This window comes from Vombatus ursinus, unplaced genomic scaffold (genome assembly GCF_900497805.2).
Source record: "Vombatus ursinus unplaced genomic scaffold, bare-nosed wombat genome assembly UNPS02009573.1, whole genome shotgun sequence".
In the NCBI taxonomy this organism is placed as follows: Eukaryota; Metazoa; Chordata; class Mammalia; order Diprotodontia; family Vombatidae; genus Vombatus; species Vombatus ursinus.
The window spans coordinates 1,593,098-1,614,507 of NW_020949351.1; the positions used below are offsets into that span (position 1 = coordinate 1,593,098).

The 21,410-nt window shown below is 37.6% G+C and overlaps 1 protein-coding gene across 9 annotated transcripts in view; it reads left to right on the plus strand.

The window, feature by feature from the left end:
* The window catches only part of LDLRAD4 (low density lipoprotein receptor class A domain containing 4), a 589,056-nt gene that overhangs the window by 386,627 nt on the left and 181,019 nt on the right, over positions 1 to 21,410 (plus strand). The window contains exon 1 of one of the 9 annotated variants that reach the window (XM_027852460.1): positions 21,005 to 21,130. The exons of 7 other annotated variants lie outside the window; for them this stretch is intronic. The gene's annotated coding sequence lies outside the window, so the exon portion shown is untranslated. Of the gene's footprint in view, positions 1 to 21,004; positions 21,131 to 21,343; positions 21,363 to 21,410 lie in introns of those variants that run through there. One more of the 9 variants, XM_027852459.1, reaches the window with a different exon arrangement.

The window sequence follows — 21,410 nt, forward strand, 5'->3', positions numbered from 1 at the left end:
TCTGTTTGGACTCACTCTTTGTCTTATTTTCATATTTTTAATGCATGATTGGTGTTATATAGGCTCTGTGAATTAAGCAATTTAAAGGGCTCTGCACTTGGACTGTTGGGCCCTGGCACTTTCGCCCATGCCTCTTTTCACGTAATTTATCTTCTCATATTGAGTCTTTGTCCTGTGTCCATGACCCCCTTGTTGTCCATAGCCTGACAGTAACCATACTTGGATGGAGTTGGAACTGAACTGGTCTGACACTAGCAAGATGTCATTTACTCCACTGTCTCAGTAGTCTTTTCGGGGAGCTTGATCGCAGAATACAGAGGGGGAAAGGAAAATCAGGTAGTGGCTGACCCTCACATATCAAGGATCATTTTTTAATATAATTAGGTTTCCATCAGTATATGCCTTGGAAAGAAGAGAAGTGAAAGTAAGGTTTAACAATTCTGTCTTCTCTTTTACCATCTCTCCTCCATCACATTTCTGTATTATACCATGTCAACCTGACCAAATGACCAAAGAGCCACAGCAGCTCTGCAACTGCTGTTAACTCTAAAGAAAAAAAAAAACAAAACCAAACCAGAGAGCTCACACCGGTTATCAAAACCACAGTTAACTCTAACAATAAGATAAAATAAAACCAAAGAGCTAACAGTGGTTATAAGCAAAAAACTTTCTTTATTCCATTGGAAGAGGAAAACTAGACGTATATGTGCCGGGACCCCCCCCCCCCAGTAGAAGATCCATGTTAGGGTGGACAAATATCAGTACTTCTACTGTGGCTATGCAGAGTGAGCTGTAGCCCTGACAATGAGGGGTAACAGCAACAATGAGACAAGTTTGATTCATGACCAGAACATCGGTATTGCAGGTGTTTGTCCAAGCTCAGAGACTACCTGATGCTGGTGTGAAACAATTCTGAGATTTTGCTGTAGCCGAGTTCATCCAGAGGGTGAGCCGCAAAGGATTGTTGTCATGCCAAACTCAGCACACAGCTTGCTGGCTGGGCCTTAGCTCTGGAAAACGTGGAGTCTCCTAATAGTAAAAAGAGAGGGATGGTCTTGGCACAGGGATCCTGACAACCCGATGCATGAAGACTGTGCAGATGCTGGGAAATATCCAAGCCCCTGATTCTTTTGTTGACTTGGGGGGAGGGGAGGAGTTGAGACTCCTGTCCTAATCTTTAGAGTCCGAGAGCAGAGGCGAGTGTTGCTGGCTGTGTTATGTGCCATTTGATATTTTTAGTTCTCATAGAATCTTGCTTATCTTTCATCATTGTAGGACAATTTGACTTGTGCTTGACCATCCATCCTTCCCTGCCCCCCCCGCCCCCGTCTTGCTGTTACAGCAATAACAGATATACAGTTTAAAAATGTTTGTCATGACTCATAAGTCAAAGTACTTGCACCCCCAGAATAGAGGAGACTGCATGCAGGCTTCCTTGCTGAGTGCTCATAACATAAACAGGCTTGTAACTGTGTCATAGCAACCACCACCCTACCAACATGGGAGTTTGATTCACGTCTCCAGCAGATGAAGACCTTTGCTGCATCAAAAATACCAGTGATGTTCTTCTTTTTACAACAGCACCTTATTAGGATGGTGGGAAAGGAGGCAAATGGAAGAGTGAGCCTGTGAGGGGAACAAGGGCCAACAGCAAAAACTGCGATAGTAATTTTGAAAAACCAAACAAAATAATATTCCTTGGTTATTCTTTCTCCTCTAAATCCTTCACCACCAAAATCAAAGCAAATCTTTACTCTAAAAGGACACTGCAGAACCAAGCAAACTGTTCCCAGAGGGTCAGATTATTACTTTTTACAGATCATTGTCAGTCATCCCTCCACACCCTTCATTTTTAACATGCTAGAGTCGTTCTTGTAGAATGTAAGATTAGTGTGCTGGGACCCAGTATGGTGCAGGTCTTACTACACTTTCTTTTCTTTTTCAGAGACAGCACTGCTTAGTAGCTTGAGGGTTAACTTTGGAGCTAGGGACGAGTCAGGTTCACCTCCTCCCTCTGACATATTCTAGCTGTGGGACTTTAGGAAAGTCACTTAGCTTTTTGGTACCCCAGGCAACTCTCTAAGACTCTTCACAGAGAAAGTGTCAATTTGCATTGGTAGAGGATGTTTTTTCAAAGGGAGCTCCCAATACTGATAAAATCATAGATCTGGTCCTCCCCTTCTCCAATTAAAAAAAATTTTTTTTTGCTATGGTTTCACTGTATTAATTTTAAATAGCAAATGCCCAAGAACAATTTTATACAGAAGCTTGTGACTACTCAAAGATATTTTCCAGAGGACAGATAAAAGTAACACCGAAAGTGTGAAATTTACAATTTACATTTTTATTATTTTTAACATCTACTTTCAAAGTGTGATTTTTTTTCCCATTTGAGAAGTTAGTTTCAATGTATTTGAATGGTCAAACTATAACAATAGCTAAGTATTCATCAACTATAAAGAACTTGACCTGCATTGTCATTCGAGCTGCACAGTGTTGTGAGGTAAGTACTGATGATGATGAGGAGGAGGAAGATGATTGTAGGTAGATAGATAGATAGGTACGTAGGTTGGTAGATAGATAGTATTTATGTAGCACTTTAAGTTTGCAAAATGCTTTATATGTAATATCCCATTTGATCTAGGGATGATCCTAGAACATCCCTAGAATCCATGGGTGCTATTATTATTCCCCATTTTAGAGATGAGGGAATGGAGACAGAAAAGAGGTTAAGTGACTTCCCAGGGCCAAACAAGTAGGAAGCATCTGAGGGAGGATTTGAACTCAGGTACTCCTGACTGCAAGTCCAGGACTGTATGTACTGTGCTACCTAGCTGCAAACATTTTCTCCTTATAGATAAGAAAACTGAGGTCAAGATGGGCAAAGTGACCCATACAAAGTTACCCTGGTGGTATGTGAAAGAGCTAGGATTTGAATGCAGGTCCTCTAACTCCAAATCCATTGTCACTTGGTAGTCATCAGAACTTTCTTTAGGGGTGTATCATGTTCTTAGACTCACTACTAAAAATTCCTGAAAAATAGAGTTTTTAGTGGGATGTATCAGTCAAACTCCCTTATAATTGTTTTTGTTTTTGTTTTGTTTTTGGTGAGGCAATCAAGGTTAAGTGACTTGCGCAGGGTCACACAGCTAGTAAGTGTCAAGTGTCTGAGGTCACATTTGAACTCAGGTCCTCCTGATTCTAAGGCCAAAGCTCTATCCACTGTGCCACCTAGCTGCCCAAGCTCCCTTATAACTGAAGGACATTAAAAATGACGCGTAGCTTTTTGTAATGCCTTGTTGGTTTTAAGTTGGTACTTATTTATTCAGCAAGGATTTATTAAGGGCCTACAATGTTCTAGCCACTATGCTAGGTGCTGGGCATACAAAGGCAAAACAAAATAGTTCCTGCCCTTTAGAATTTTACAGCCTACTGAGGGAAACAATATGGACACAATTAAATATGAAACATATGCAAAGTAAATATAGTACAGCGTTGGTGCAAAGGACCCTATCTACCTGGGGGAATCAGGATAGGCCTCCTATAGAAGGTGGCACCCAACCTGAGCCTCTAAGAAAGTTTGGTATTTCAAAAGATAGATGAGAGGAGGAAGCATATTGTAGTACCGGGGTCCAACTTGAGCAAAGACAGCGAGGTAGGAGAGGCAACAGTAAGAAAGTCATTCACCTACTTTGACTATATTTGTATTTATTGAGTTCATGTTGATACTGTATGTATTTACATGTTCTTGTTATCTTCCCTCTCTCACTGTGAGTAGAAATTGTTTCATTCTTTCTACTTGTAACCCGGCACCTAGCATCATCAACACCATCATGTAGAAGCATTTAGTAAATGCTTGCTATATTCCAGGCACTGTGCTCAGTGCTAAGCACATAGTAGGCACTTGATAAACACCTGTAAATTAATTGATTAGGTGACTTTTCTATGGACACACAACTAGTAAATGTCAGAGGCAGGATTTGAACCGTGGTCGTCTTGACTCTAAATATGTACTTAGCCAAGCTGCTTCTCATGAATGATGAATAGGAATTACAATTCAACAACTCAGCTCAATAAGGATTTATTAGTTATTTTTAATTTGTAAAACACTGTACCAAGAATTGGGGATACAAAGACAAAACAGGAAAATGGATCATGCCCTTGAGCTTATAATCTACTGGGGGCTATAACAAGGAAATAAATAAGTAAATACAAAATGATTTGAGAAGTGGAGTGGAAGAGAAGAAAAAAAAACCACTGCAGGCCAAAGGAATGGTATAAGCAATGACTTGCAGGGGGGAAAGTGTAGAGCATATGTGTAGATGAGTACTTTTTGGCTGTAACACACAGTAATATGAGAGAAGGCTGGAAAGGAGGAGTGGAAACAGTGGAAACAATAAATAAACATCTATTAAGTTCCTACTGTGTTCCAGGCACTGTGCTAGGTGCTACAAATAGACTATGGACTATAGACTATGGAGGGCCTTGAAGACCAGGCGAAAAGAGTTGAAATTTTACTTGGTAGACAGTGGGGAACCACTGAAAATTTTTATCAAAGGAGTTGGAAGCTGAAGTGGAAAGAATGCTGGGCTTGGAGTCAGGAGATCCCCTAGGTTAAAATCCCAACTCTGCTTCTCACTGATCATGTATGTGGTCCTGGGCAAGTCACTTACCCTTTTTCCCAAGCCTTCATTTTCTCATCTTTAAGGGGAGGGGACTAATTCCTGCAGAATATACCTCACACAGACATGAAGATGTTAATCTGGTTCAGAGTATTTGCATTATTATTATTATGACCAGATGTATGCTTATGGTACCTCAAGATAGGAATGAGAGAAGGGAGAACAGAACTAATTACACGAAATCTGTTAAATGAAAGATACTCATCATGATTTCATTTTACCTTAAAATAACAGTGAAATCATGGGCATATTTGATGATGTCATTTTGAGAAGTTGTTACTTGTAAATTGTAAAATGGCCACTTAGAAAGGCTGGAATCAACAACTTGGGCAATGTGGACAGGTAACGTGATTGGGTGAAGAGTGTGCCATAGAGGAGCCAGCCTCTGCTAATTTCTGAATATGTTTAAAGTGCTGATCTTTTGCAGTATCCAGCAAAGTACTCACTTTTATTAACACATTTTGAAAATACTAATAGCATCTTTTTGAGGTTTTGAGATCTTTTGTGTCCATTCTCATAATAATGTCTTTTTTCCCTGATTGAATTCAACTTAGCCTTGGTAGAGCTGTTTCTTTGCTTGTTTGTAACCTGGATATAAAGGAAGGTGAGAGTACAGAATAACCTCCCAGTGCTTCTTATCCAGTAGCAATTTTCTCGGGTCATGCCTGAGATAGCCTGTCTCCCTTTACTAAGCTCTATTATAGACCAAAAGGGAACAGAAGGGCAGAAGCTATATGAGAGCTAAATAAATTATTCATATTATATTAATTATATCTGTAAAATATAGCATCATGGTACAGGATACATTAAAACAAACTTAATAGCCATCTATAAATTTGATAATTAAAATTCCTATTAATTTTCTCTACTATGATTAATGCAAACCTCTGTGTAAAGTTCAGTAAAGAGAAGAACTTAATAGCATAGGCCGCTAAGGCTACTACATGATACAAGCTGTCTAATGTTGTTGTTTGTCCTTCTTTCTTAAAGTTACCAATGACATCATGAAGGTGTTGTCTTGACTTGCATGTGAATTGAATTTCAGTGAAGCAGAGCTGTGCAAAGTTGTCTAGCTTATGGGGTAAAGAACTCAATTAACCCAGGAGGGAAAAAAAAAGTCTGAGTTTCCTTCTTGTTTACTGACTTAAGTGGCCAAGTATGGCCAAGAAAAAATTCTATATGCCTCATTTTCTATCTCTAAAAATTAGGATAACATTTGCTACTTGCCATATGACACTGGATAGCACGGAGTTAGGAAGACCTGGCTTAAAATCCTGACTTTGACGCAATAGCTGGGTGACCAGGAACAAGTTTTCATAATCTCTGAGTATTAGGCAACTCTGCAAGACTATATATAGACTTATCTAGGCACTGCTATAAAATCTACCTTTTGGATATCTCATCAGGAAATATTAAAGTTGCAATAGGTTATTATATGAATCTATATTCTCAGGAACTATTTAGAATACAAATATAAACCATTCAATTTTCTTTCTTTTTTGAAATTTTTATATTTTATTTTTTCCAATTACATGTAAAAACAATTCTTAACATTTGTTTTTTTTAAATTTGGGGGGCAGCTAGGTGGCACAGTAGATAGAGCACCAGCCCTGAAGTCAGGAGGACCTGAGTTCAAATCCAGCCTCAGACCAAACACTTGACACTTACTAGCTGTGTGACCCTGGGCAAGTCACTTAATCCCAACTGCCTAAGCAAAAAAAAAAAAAAAATTTTCTTTTGAATCACAAATTCTCTTCCTCCCTTCCTATCACCCTCTTTTAGAAGGCAAGTGATTTTATATAAATTGTACATGTACATTCATGCCAAACATATTTTCATGTTAGCCATGTTGTGCAAGAAAACACAGACCAAAAATAAACAAACAAGAAAAAGAAAGTTTAAAAAAAAGCATGCTTTGCTTTGCATTCAGACTCCATCAGTTCTTTCTGTGGAAGTGGATAGCATTTTTCATCCTAAATCCTTTGGAATTATCTTGGATTATTGTATTGCTGAGAATAGCTAAATCATTCATATTTGATCATCATACAATATTGCTATTGCTGTGTACAATGTTATCCTGGTTCTGTTCACTTCACTTTACATCAATTCATAGAAATCTTCCCAGGTTTTCCTGGAAGCATCCTTTTCATCATTTCTTATAGCACAATAGTATTCCGTCACAATCATATACCATAATTTGTTTAGCCAATCGCCAATTGACAGCCACCCCTCAATTTCCAATTCTTTGCCACCACAAAAAGACCTTCTATAAATATTTTTATATATTATTTGATCTCTTTGGGATACAGACCTAGTAGTGATATTTCTGGGTCAAAATGTACACACAGTTTTAGAGGCCTTTGGGCATATTTCCAAATTTCGATCCAGAATTAAGGTTAGATCAGTTCACAACTCCACCAGTAGTGCATTAGCATCCCAGTTTTTCCACATCCCCTCCAGCATTTTTCATTTTTCTTTTCTGTTGTATTGGCCAGATTGTAAGCTTCTTGAGGGTAAGGCATCAAATATAAAAGTTGTATTTTCCCAGTTCCTAACATAGTGCTCTGCACATAATAAACAATAAATGTTGAGTAGAATTTATTGAGTTGAATCTCAGCATACTTATTTACCATTCCCCTCCCTGCCTTCCTCACTTTGTAGTAGAGGAAATGGAGAGTTTTCAACAGTTGACTTTGGGGCAGCTAGGTGGCGCAGTGGATGGAGCACCGGCCCTGAAGTCAGGAGGACCTGAGTTCAAATCCAGCCTCAGATCAAACACTTAACACTTACTAGCTGTGTGACCCTAGGCAAGTCACTTAACCTCAATTGCCTAAAAAACAACAACAAAAACAAACAATTGATTTCCTTCTTGCCTGGTGGTAGATGACAATAGCAGCATAACCCATTACATTGAAGAAATGCAGGTAAGGCGCATTACTCATATATTGGTATGCTATTTCATACTGTAGTTTGACTCCATAGAGACTTAGTCGTAAAAGATCTTGGGTGTCATCGAATCCAACTCATACTTGAACAAGAACCTCTTCCACATCATACCCAGTATGGCAGCCAATTACTACTTAGGAGCCTCCAATAAAGAAGGATCCACTGCCTTAAAAGGCGGCCCATTCCATTTTGGGAAAGCTCCAACTGTTAGGTGATTTTTCCAGATTTTATGCCTGAATCTGCCTCTTTGCATTTTCTACCTATTTCTACAGATACTTATCAAAGGACAAATTTTAACTTAGAAAAAGGCAACTATCATAATTCCCCAAATCTTCTCTTGGGTAGTCAACCCTAGTTCCTTCAACCAGTCCTATTATGTATGGTATGGTCTCAAATATTCCTCACCAACCTTGTCTCCCTCCTCTGAATGCTCTCCAATTTGCCTTCATCCTTTCTAAAATGTAGTGCCTAGAAATGAACAGATTTCTCCAGATGTGGTCAGACTCAGGTAGGCTATACTTTCCTAGACCTGAATGCTTTGCCTCTCTTAATGCAGATTAGAATGTCTGGTAGAAATTGATATCTAGTCTGATCTAGAGCAATCCCAAGGAAATTAGGCCTTGCTCTAGATTATTTTAGATCTACCCTTAATTGATCCTGGATATACTAGATTGAACCAGATGCCCAGGCCTATGTGACAATGGGATTTCACTGCCTGTTACTTCCAGAACTGACCCAAGTTGTCTCAGTTCAGTGAAGTGGGGATATTCTCCTAAAGTCTTCAGGACTTTTAGGGGTAAAAATATGATGCAAATATCTATTGACCTTTCCTCTTTTTGACTCTTCCTTTTTATCTCCCTTCTGCCTGTTTCCTGTAAATATAAGATTTGGTCATTGGAAATTAGCCTTTCCTGGACCTCTTTAATCTCAGTGCCTTCTCTCTGAGATTATCTTCAATTTGTCCTGTTTATATCTTGTTTGTACGTGATTGTTTGCATGTTATCTCCCCCAGTAGAATGCAAGTCCCTTGAGCTAGGGACTGGATTTTGGCATTCTTCCTATCCCCAGCATTTAGCACAGTGTGTGGCATATAAGAGGTGCTTAATAAATGTTTGTTGACTTAACTGAACTTACTTGAAAGGGCCATAGAGATCATACAATTTAACTCATTTATTTTATAGATGAGGAAGCATAGGCACAAACAAGTCATGACTTGCCAGAGGTCAAACAAGTTTGTTACACAACCTCAACTGGTCCCCCACTGCTACTAAGTAGTCCTTCTGAATCTGCATTATCAGCTCATTATCCCACTCATCACAGTGGCTCTTCCAAAACTTTTCATTCCTTCTTAAAGCTCCCATTGCTCCACCTGCTCCCTCTTTCTCAGCAGAGATTCTTGCTTTGTATTTTACAGAAAAAATGGAAGCACTCACCTTAACCATGCTTTTCTCCCCTCTTCCTTGTTTCCTATCACTTAAGTGTCTTCTGCCACTATCTCTTCTTTCACCATTGTCTAACATGATGAACTGGCTTTACTTTTTTCTTTTTTTTTTTTAACAAGGCTGACCCCTCTACCTGTTCAAGCATTCTCATTCCATGCTGTCTCCTCCAAGAGATTGCCCCCTTTATCATTGCTGTCACTTATTTTCAATCTCTCCCTGTCTAGTGCCTCATTTCCATGCTACCTACAAACATGCCCATATCTCCCCCATCCTTAAAAACCATTACTTGATCATTTCATCCCCACTATCATCCTATATCTCTTCTGCGCTTTGTAGCTAAGCTTCTTAAAAATTCCTTTTATAATAGGTGCCTCTACTTTTTACTCTCTCGCTCTTTTCTTAACCCAGCTTCTTCAGGCTGACTTCTGACCTTATCATTCCACCCACACTGCCCTCTCCAAAGTTACAGTGATCTTTTCGTTGCTAAATCCAGTGGCCTTTTCTCATTCCTCATTCTCCTTGACCTCTCTGCAGCTTTTGACACTGTCTATTACTCTCTCCTCCTTAATACTCTCTTCTATCTAGGTTTTTGGGACACTCTTTTCCTATTGCTCCTTCTACCTCTTTAACCTCTCAGTCTCCTTTCCTGGATCCTCATCCAGATCACACTCTCTCACCATTGATGTCCCCCAGGGTTTTGACCTAGGTCCTCTTCTCTACTCTCTATGTATTACTTTACTTGGTGATCTCATCAGCTCCCATGGATTTAATTGCCATCTCTATGTTCTGTGATTCTCAAATCTACCTGTCCTTTCCAAATCTTTGCAGACCCCCAGTCTCATATTTCCAACTGCCTTTCGAACGTCTGATAGATAACTCTGATTTTGTGACACAGGTCTCCTTGATGTTGTGCTGAAAACAAGACATTCCATCTCTCAGCTGCAGGCATTTTTGTTGGCTATTCCCTATGTTTTTAATACTCTTTCTCCTTAATTCCACTTACTGACTTCCTTGGCTTTCTTAAAGTTCCAACTAAAATGCCATCTTTTACTGGAAGCCTTTCCCAACCCCTCTAAATTATAGTGCCTTCTCTCTGTTAATTATTTTCTAATTATCCTATATGAAATTTGTTTGTATATATTTTGTGGCTTGTCATCTCTTCGTTAGAATGTGAGTTTCTTGAGGGCAGGGACTTTTTTGCCTCTTTTTGTATCCCCTATGCTTAGCACTTTGCTGGGCACATAGTAAGCACTTAATAAGTGTTTATTGCTTGATTGATTGAAGCAGCTCTCTAGGGCTGGGACTAGACACCAGGTCTCCTAGATCTCATTTCAGTGTGTTTTCCATTCTAACACACTGCTTCCTATGATTCTAAGCTGTGGATTGTTTTCCTCTTTTAAGAATAGGATACTGGGGATGGTACTACAGATGGTTTGGGGATTTAAACTAATCTTTTTGACTTCTAAATATGTCAACAATCTTCTTCCTTATTTCTTTTCCATCTAAGCCCTTGTTTCAGAAAAGATGAATAGTTTAATGAAATTCCAGGGATAATAGAAAGGAATAAATCTTCCGACCAAAGAGCATTCCACCACCTCTGATTTTTTTACTCTTAGATTGGCTCTTGGATTTTTGTTTTACTTTGCCCAAAACTGACTAGAGTTGGTATATGCAGTTCTCTGTATAAAGTAATGTTACAAAAGAAGCTTTTTATGTTGTCTTCTTATAGGTTTGGAGGAATTGACAAAGGGAGAAAAACACCCCAAGAAAGAAAACATCTCATTCATCATCAATTATTATAATCAAATATCATCACAAAAAACACTTGTATAAAATGAGTGAAATCCTCTCTCTCTCTCTCTCTGTCTCTCTCTCCCCTTCCTTCTTATACCTTCTATATCCCTTCTTCACTCCTAAAAGAGCGATTTTTTTCCTGTCATTTGGGAGATGGCTAAATATTTTGACCTATTTATATTATTCCTAAAGTGATTTTCCCAAAGCACAGATCTAACTATGTCACACCTTCTCCATCCTTCTCCCCCCTCCCCTTAAAAAAACTCTAATGACTTTCTATCACTTTAGGCCCAAATACAGGGTGTCCCCAAAGTCATAGTGCAGATTTAAGTTTCAATAGTTTAAAACTGTAATAAGACTTTTAGACTATCTCTATAAACTTCTCTGGCATTTAAAGCTCTTCACAACCTAATTCCATACTTTTTCTAGCTGTATTATGCATAATCATGTTCACGTCCTCTATAGTCTAGCCTTACTGACTTTCTTCCTGTTCCTCACACAGGACATTCCATCTCCTAGTGCTTGGCACTGGCTGCCTCCCTCCCTTAACAGCTCATGCCTGGAAAGCTCTCTTTCCTTATCTCTGTCTTTTGAAGTTCTTTGTTTCCAAGACTCACTTCAAGCTCCATCTTTCCACCCAGTTTCTAGTCTCACTCCTCCCACCCCACCCCATATTACCTTGTATCATTTTGGATGTGTTTTTTATATACTTATATATGTGCACATTGTCTCTCCTGTTAGAATGTAAGTTCCTTGAGGGCAGAGACTGTTAAACATTTGTGCTCTCCATACTTTTTTCTTTGTATCCCCTAGCACTATGTGTAGCACAGAGCCTGGCATGTAGTAGATGCTTAATAAATGTTTATTTACTGAATGACAGTAGTCGGTAGGTATATAATCAAAGTACATTGATTGATTCTTTCATGCACCCAGAAAATATTCTGCCTGACCCCCACTATCATAGGTATTCTCAGTTGAAGAGGGAAAAATGAATGATAGGGAGATTAAACTTTGCTGTCATGTAGTAAATCCTATTGGCAAGTGCTGGGAATGGAGCCCGATTTCTTGAACTCCACCTTTTCTGCAGTCTCTGTCCTTCTGCCTCTCAGACTATACTGAGTAGGCAAAGGAATGCCTGTAACGGAAGCAGGAGTGGCTTTTTCTCCTGCCTTGTGAAATCTGAATACAGTATGTTTGTTAACATTTGTGTCTACCTTCACTCCTCCAGGTTCTTTTGGTCTCCAACTGATCAATACAAATGGCTACATGATAGAGTTCCTGCGTTTGGAGAAGGCAGGAGGTGGTATCTGTAATGTATTGCCACAGATGACTGATAGCTTCAGACAATAGATGGGTTGATACTGCCCTAGAATGTCAAGTGTGAGGGCTTTTCAGCAGTGATTAGTAGGATGCCGTCTTCCATGCCATCTGATATCTCTTAATCTTTTCCGTGTTTGGAGGACAGCTCGCTGCAGACATTACCTAGCAACAAAAATAGCTTGAGTCAGTTGGGGGAAGAAGCAGGACAGTTGTTATTTATCATGCTGAGATGATGCATTGTGGTTTAAAAATGGAGAAGGAAAAGCCAGATTAAAAATTGACATTTACTATATTCCAACTGTGTTACCTTTTGGCTTGTGTGAGACAAAAGTATATATTCAATAAAAGGGGGGGAAATAAAACCTTCACCTAAGTTCTCTTGGAAGTAGCTAAAGTGAAAAGGTTTAATGTTTTATTATTTAGCATGGCCTGAGTGGAAAAAGCCTTAGGAATATAGCTTTCATCTCTACAAAACCTTTTTCTTAATCATATCACAATGTAGTATACCCCATAAAATAAAGGATGTGTTAGACACCACAATTAATTGTAAAGCTATGGGCTTCATCAATTTGAATTTTCTATGTAGACTTACAAATTCAATAAAATAGATTTTCAGTCATATGGTCTATATTAAATATGGAATATATCAAATAATATTTACTGAAGGTGTATTACATAAAATATCAAATAATATTTACTAAATATATTAAACAAAATATCAAATGATATTAACATATTAAGTAAAATATCAAATAATATTCACTAAATATGTATTAACTAAAATATCAAATAATATTTACTAAATATATATAAAATAAAATATTTTCTACCCAATAATATTTTCTACATGTATATTAAATAAAATATCAAATAATTTTTACTAAATATATATTAAATAAAATATATTTTTAAAAGGGAGTTTGAAGAAGACTTTCAACCTCTAGGTATATGAGTCGGAATTCTATTTCCCCAGGAAAATGTTTATAATAAGGAATTGTTAGATGAATCTTTTATCCTAGTTATTTGAAGACAGTTATTGTAAATGCTGCCCTTGACAGATCTTTACTTTTACTGTAGTTGAAAGTTGTAGAGGTTTTGCTTACTGCTGACCTGATGTCTCCAGAGATTCCAGTTCAAATTGCAACTCAGCCCTGTTAGGTTTGACCCTAGTGAGTCAAAGGTATGCTTCCTGCTTCTCAGCTTGGTAGTTAGGATGGTTTTCTGAGTCTTAATTTCACACCAGGTACAGATTACCAGTCCACCAAGTTTCTGCAATGTGGAAATCATTGTCTGTAGTAACCTATGAGTATAGATGTATGAGATTATTCAGGAGGGCTCTGCTGAATATTATGGTGGAATTCTGAAGAAGAAAAGAGTAAAATTCTGAAATATTATTCTTAAATACCACAAAATGTTAAGACTGGAGGAGACCTTTGAGATAATTACTAAGCCAACCCCTTCATTTTAGAGGCAAGGAAATGACTTCAGGCCCTGTATCAAACAGATGAGTTTATTAAGAGAAAAAGTTTGAGAGAAAAGAATCGGGCTAATAGTACCTTTTATTGCTCAGTTGACAGGACCCACAGTTAAAAATTTCTACTGACAGATGAAATTTTAAATGTACCTCATCTGTTTCTCTAAGCTAGTCTTCAGTCAACAAATGTTTTCTATTCATCAGCCTGCGAAACAACTTTAGTGCTGTCACTTGCAATGAGTTCACTTATTTTTCTTTGAGAAGCACAAAGCCGGTGTTTTTCTCTCCTTTGCTGAGGTATGAAGTAGTGAAACAGGCAATGTAATGATGTAATATATGAGCCAACCTCTACCTTGAGAGGAGGAGCTCTAAGGAATGTGGCTTAATGAAAAAAGGGAAATGCGTGCTCTTCGGTCGATTCTAGGCATGTTCTCAGAGTTAGGATGGTAATAGTTAAGCCAGGTAAGGAGTGAGTTCATAAGTCCTACACCAGAGTGATAACTTAACAAGTCTCCTAGTCAAATCCCTTGCCCTCAAGTAAAAGTTTCCATGACATCTGTTGTACAGATATAGCACCTTGAGGTCCAGAGAGGTGAAATGACTATAGCTCCCATATACAAGTCGTAAGTGTTCTTCTTTAACAAAAATTGTCCCCCACCAGTAGCCTCTTTTTAGTTATAGCTGATGACTTTTGTTCAATTCTCCTCCTGCTTTTGACATTTTGGGGGCATTTGATACTGTTGACTGCTTTCTACGTTTTAAATTTTTCTTGTCATTAGGTTTCCAGGACCCTGAAATATTTTCTTTCTTCTTTCATCAATCAGACCTCCCCAGCTAGAGAAGAAAAGGCTCTGGCACTACTTTGTTGTTGTTTAGTCATTTCAGTCATGTTTAATTCTTTATGACCCCTTTTTGGGGTTTTCTTGGCAGAGATACTGGAGTGGTTTGTCATTTCCTTCTATAGTTCATTTTACAGATAAGGAAACAGGCAAACAGGGTTAAGTGACTTGCCAAGGGCCACACAACTAATCTGGTCTGAGGCCGGATTTGAACTTGGGTCTTCCTCCAACCAGGCCTGGCAGTCTATCCATTGCACCACCTAGTTGCCTAGATGGCACCACTGGATGAATCTTTAAGAACATACAAAAAGGGTTATTCAGAATGAGGACACAGGAGGAAATGAGCTCAGACAGACTGTTTTAAAGATTTAAGTTGATCATAAGGAAACTTATTTTGAGCATGAAGTTTATTGGACATGGGGCTTTGATATTGAGAATATTATGGCACCTTCTTCTCTGCATGTATTTAACATGGGATAGATAGAACCTTTTTGTTCAAGAGTATCTAGGCAAAAGAATAAACTAGATAACAGTAATGGTCCCTTTTGGTTCTTCTAAAAAGACCTTTAGTGAGGGGCAGCTAGGTGGCATAGTGGATAAGTACTGGTTTTGGAGTGAGGAGGACCTGAGTTCAAATCTGGCCTCAGACACATGACTCTTACTAGGTGTGTGACCCTAGGCAAGTCACTTAACCCCGATTGCCTCACCAAAAAGGCACAAAAAAGACCTTTAGTGAAGAAATTCATAGTTTCTCTCTCACTTGCTCTTTGTAGTACTTATTAGATCCTATTATGGAGATATTAATACAATCTTTACATCCAACTGAAATAATTCTCCCTGAAGTTTAAACCACCTACCTAGTAGAGATGAAGGACAGCTTTGGGAGTTCAACATTCAGCTCTTAAATCTAAAATTAAATCAAGGACTTTAGGCATTAAGGAAAACCAAAAATGGTCATTGATCTGGGCCAGAGTGTTTTTATGGTTTGAAAAGACAACAGTTGAAAAGAAATTTGATACTCTTGCTTTCAGCTCAGAGTTGAAACTGCTCTCATCCCTTCCTCCCTACCCCCAGGTTAATCAGAGCTGTGGGGTGTGAATTGTAGAATTTGTGGTAATTACCACTAAGCCACAAAATTAAATTAAACCAAAAACTAAAACCACACAATATGAAATGTCATTCTTATATTTTTCTTTGCACTTTCAAATCTGATGCAATCTGGCTCCAAAATATTGGCAAGGCAGCTCAGCTGATTTAAAGATTATGCACTAGCTTTGCAAGGATTTGAACCCTCAGCATTCACTATAACCTTCTGTTTGAAATAATTTTTTGTTCTTATTAGTTTTCCTAACATTATGTGAGAAATATACATAGGTTCAGGAAATGCAATCAGCAAATAGTGAGATGAATTAATGAGTTTAAAAACTGAAATGTTCAATTAATTAGTAATTTCCATCTGACTTGCTGCCTGACATAACAAGAATACCATAGTCTAAATAAAGATTAGACTGCTTAGCTTTTGGAAATTTGATTAAACTGTCTTTATTTTCTAAAGATGGGACTATTATAGTAGTTTATTAAACCTTCTTAATCATTGCCATTTCTCACTAATAACCCACTAGACTTGTTTTAGGCTTTTTGTAACTAAAATTCAGGTAAGTATGCTTTATCTTCTTTTTTTTCTTCTGTTAATTTCTCTTCTTTCTCAACTCAGGTTTCTATTAGAAAGAAAGAATAAACAGACAAGAGGAGATAGATAGGAAAGAGGAAGGATATCGCTTCTGAGAACTGAGAGTACCTTAATTGAGGGTTATTTTGTCAGCTGGGAGGCAGGAAAATTTCTATCAAGTTTAACAATACTAGGAAATCTGGATGGGGAAACCAGAGAAGAAATACTTTTGATCCTTATACCTTCCTTGATGGCTAACACTCCTTTCTTTTTTCCCTTTCTCACTTATATCCGGCTTTCACGTGATTCTTAGTTCAAAACAACTTGAAATCCTAGTCTCTATTTTATAAACAACAGAAGATATCTCCATGTACCCATTTCTTCTCCTCTGTCCCACTTTAGTCCTTCCTCTGAAGTATTATCCTTCCTCATTCACGTGAACTATCTGTCTTCATTGTAATTTAGAGATATTATCCTAGACTCAAAATTTGGGAAGTTTTTCAAATCGAATCACCATGTTGGGCCCAAGGTTTTGTAATCTTAGCAATAGGAAAACTTAATGAAGCTTGTTTTGGCCATTGTACCTAGTCCAAGCTTTTACACAGCCCACTTTCCATCTTTGGCATAAGTGATTGCCTTTCTGACTTCCTTCTTTCCATTTGGGCTAACACTGAGTGATGACCTCCAAATTTAACAAACATATATGATTACTGAACTGAAGAGTTCAATTTTGATCCCTTGCTTGTAGAGGATGATATTGAGCCTTGGGTGGTTTTTCCATGGCCTTCCTGATCCTATTTTTATATTGCCTCTTTCCCCATTGGAAACACCACTTTACCACCATCCTCTCCTTTCTTCCTCAGAAGGTAAATAGTGTTGGTTCCAGTTTACAGGTAATGAAATGGAAGTAGTAAGAGGTTGACTTAACTATAGCTTGTAGAAAGCTTTCCAGTAAATCCCTATGAAACTAAAAAGAGTACTCTGACTTTATATTTCCCCTCCAAATGTGACTTCTTTCCTAAATCAGATGGAGGCTGATGATCTAGACTTCATCCAACAAAAATGGGGTCACTTAAAATTGAAGAAATGAAACACCAAGCATTCCTTTCAGTGTTTGTTTTTGTAAGATAATATGCTGTGCAACCAATGTGTATTGTTGACAGTAACCACAGAGACAAAATCATCAAGTGAATAAGTTACAAGTCCTTGGTAGGTATTATCATCACATTGCCAGTAATTTGTAAGACTATAAAACAGATCATCAAAAATAGATGATGTAACAAATTTAGAAATTTTTTTTTTTGGAGGGGAGAAAGAGCTGTTGGCAACTTGACTGGCAAATTTTGCTAGATTTACAAATAGGATAAACTAGAAAAGGAAGCTTGAAACTGGCTTCAAGCCCTCACCTCAATTCTCATTAAAATGATGGAATAAGAAGAAATTGCCTTGGGGTTTTCCAGATTTACAGCAGCCAGAGAGGTTGTGGAGGGGCTTTGGTGCTGCAGTAACTTGTGTGTGTGTGTGTGTGTTTAAGAATTGCAGGGAGAGACCAGTTCTGCAATAGTAATTGTTGGGGGAGAATTGAGGAACTGGGATGATGTCCTCCCATGTTCCTACTAATAGATTTCATTAAAAAAAAAAGAAAGCTATTTTTCCATCTTCGATCTTAACAGGTATGATAGCTAAGTATTAATATTAATGAGCATAATAACAATAATAAAACTGGCAGCAGCATCAAATGAATGGGGTCTCCTGCAGTAGAAATATTTACCCAATGTGTCCTGCCAGTTAGAGAGATTTTGGCATCAAACCTAGACATTACCTCATCTTCCTGGGCAGACAGCCTATTTCTATGCTAAGCAAGTCTGCAGGAGTGAACGACTGAATACCTACCTGATTAGCTGGGCTGCAGCAGATCCTGGTTGGAAGCTATTTCCTTTAAAGTCTGTCTGTCTGACTGGCTGGCTGGCGGGCTGGCTGTGTGAATCTTACACTTTCTCTTTTTCTGTCTCTGTAGGACATATCACCATGTATCATCCAACTATGCTTTTTCGTGTTAAAGGGCACAGTGCGTACACAAAGGTCTGCCAGACAGGTGGGCTAGTATTAATACACATTGAAATCAGAAAGGTCAAAATTTATGGGATGGAAAATGGTGTTGAGTATGTGTGTTTCTTTCTCTGTCCCTGTAAGAGTCAGAGACATTTATGTGAAACTGGATTTTAAGAAGGGAAATAAATACAGGAATGATTTGGTTATGAGACTTTTATTTCAAATACAACCAAATATTCTTTTTTGAAGACTTAAATTGGCAGTCCAGGAAAGAAGGTAATTTTTTTTTAGCATTTTTGTGGATTTGGTTTGTGATCCTTGTAATCTTGTTGAACATAATTCTTAAAATCCTTTTCTTCCACTCATCTCAAGGTACTTATGACTCTAAATTGTTATTATTACTCAGCTGGATCTGGTATGATACCATTCATTCATTCATTCATTTTTTTTTTCATCAGAGTTATTGTGTCCATGGCCATATGGCAGGTATTCATTTTAGCAGTGTGGACTCTTTTGGATAAACACAAAACAATAATATGTTACAAATTTCCTGGTGCCATTATGAATGGCACTTTATTTTTTAGTAGTAAAATATGTTCATCTACCAGTTCCGTATATCCAATTTGTATATCGGGAAACCACCCCAATTGTGGAGATTAATGCTTGACCTTGGTGCTTATTTTCACTTTTTCTTTATTCCTCTGGGTATTAACTTGTTTTCCTCCGTAATTTTTGTAATTTTCTTACTTATCTACAGCTTTATCAATAAGCTCCATAGATTGTTTTAGTAATATCAAGTGGAAAATTCTATCTTGTGGTTGTGTTCCAGTATGTTCTTAGATTTGTGCTTCTGGAACTATGTTAAAATCCTTTTTCTACCAACACTGGAAAGCTAATTGCTGGTATGTATAGTCTTAGCAAAATTATTATTACTGTTGGTATAGCTTACAGCTTCCAATACAAATATTATTATTATTAATGTATTTGTTGTTCAGTAATTTTTCAATCATGTCTGATACTTCATTATCCCATTTGGAGTTTTTTTTGCCAAAAATACTGCAGTGATTTGCCATTTCCTTCTCCAGTTTGTTTTACAGATGACAAAACTGTGGCAAATAGGGTTAAGTGACTTGCCCAGGGTCACACAGCTAGTAAATGTCTGAGGCCAGATTTGAACTCAGGAAGATTTCTTCCTAACTTCAGTCCCGGCATTCTATCCATTATGACACCTACCTACCCATTATTATTAAGTTTTTTGAAAAAATTATTGTTCATATAATTATAAACCTCCAAGTGTCAAGTTCAGAATTGTGTGTCATATGGGTATTCAGTATATATTTATTGACTGGTTAGTGTTTTTTTAGAAGGGAAAAAAACAAAAAAAATTCACTGGCTTATCAAAATGAGTCAGAGTATAAGGCCTAGGAGTTTTTACCATTGGTTCTAAGACAGTTTATGTCATTATCTAATCACTCTTAATAGAGCATAATCTCAAACAGGACATACATACTAGTGATTGTCTGGTACCTGTGACTGTGATACCATTAACAAACCATCTCAATTGTTGGGTGTGGATTTGTACACTTCTTCCTCATTCTACTCTTTGTACTCTTCTGGGCATATGATTTCACGATACTATTTGCTAATTCAAAAAAGTAAGTCTGGCATGATTGTTATAATACCACAATCAGTTCTCCTGATGAACTTTTAAAACAAATGACTTACCATGGAATAATGGACAGAGTTCAACCAAACTTTGCAAATGATGGCATTTCCAGTGGGTCACTGGCTACTGAAAATTTCTGCTAATGTAGTAACAATCTTGAGAGTGTGGAAAAGTTATATACTGTGAGGATACAGGGAAGACAGAGAAATGAGGAGGGTAGGTAAGGAAGAGTCTTTTTATTACAACTCTGGAGTATTTGCTTGCAGTGACATGACCTTAAAGTGTACATACCTTTAGGTTGAATCATAGAATTCTTTCAAAATGATAGGATCATAGATTTAGAGTTTTAAAGGACCTTTGAAGTCATCTAGTTCAGTTCCTTCATTTCAAAGATAAGGAAACTGATGCTTTTGGAGATAAAGTGACTTGTCCAAGGTCATACAGGTAGTAAGAGCAGAGCCATATTTTGATCCCAGGTCTCAACTCTAAATTCAGAGCAAATCTGCCATTTCTGATACCTGGGGTTATTTTTAATGAGTGAAATTTAATGAGCCTTACATGTTTTAAATGTCTAAAAATGATGGGTTTTTCAAATATATTTAGATTTTGTAAATTATTTTAGTTGTTTTGGTTGCATCACTTTTTTTTCTATAACAGGGAAGATATATCTAAGTATTCACCATGACAAATACAATCACAAAAAAATGTGGCCTTTTGTACTTCAGTGATATTTCTATATGGTATTTCTAGCTTGTGAAAATTATTCCATACAAACAGTTGGCAATCTGCCACTATTTCCAACAGGCTGAATGTTTCTCTATTCTCAGATAATGGAACAAATGGTAATAGTTTTCCATTACCACTACAAGGACCAGAGTTTAGGAATACCTCAAAGGAACAAACTGTGTCAATGGATCCAGTGTCCTTTTTCTAAATCTACAAGGCAAAAAAAATAGAGAGAGGATAAAAATTTTTATTTTAAAGTAAAATTTTAATAAAATTTTTGTATCTCTTGCTGCATCTGGTCCATCTAGTGTTAAGTGAAAAATTTTTAAGTACCTCAGTAGCTATTGTTTTTTTTTTCTCTTGTACTTTTTTTTTTAGACTATAAATGTCACTCACATAAGGGGAACAGATGCTAAAGGTGAACAAGAAACTAGGGCCAGAGTAAGCCTTCCAAGCCTTCCCACTATCAACAAGATCTACGCAAAGTTCAAAGTCATCTGCTACAGCTGGTCATTGAACAGTGAGTGTGGGGTATATAGAAGCATGAGGAGCCAGTGAGCTGATTCATTTTCATTTCTATGAGGCAATCCCTGAATTGAATTGTGTTCATTTAGGTTTTTTTGTTTTTTGTTTTTTTCAGAATCTGGAAGCTTCACAGATTGTTAGGTTAGCAGATTGTACTAAAGGAAAAGTGGATATGAAGACTCTGTAACATGAACCATTGAATATACAACACAACAGAGAGAGAGAGAGTAAGAGGGGGGGGGAGAGAGAGAGAGAGAGAGAGAGAGAGAGAGAGA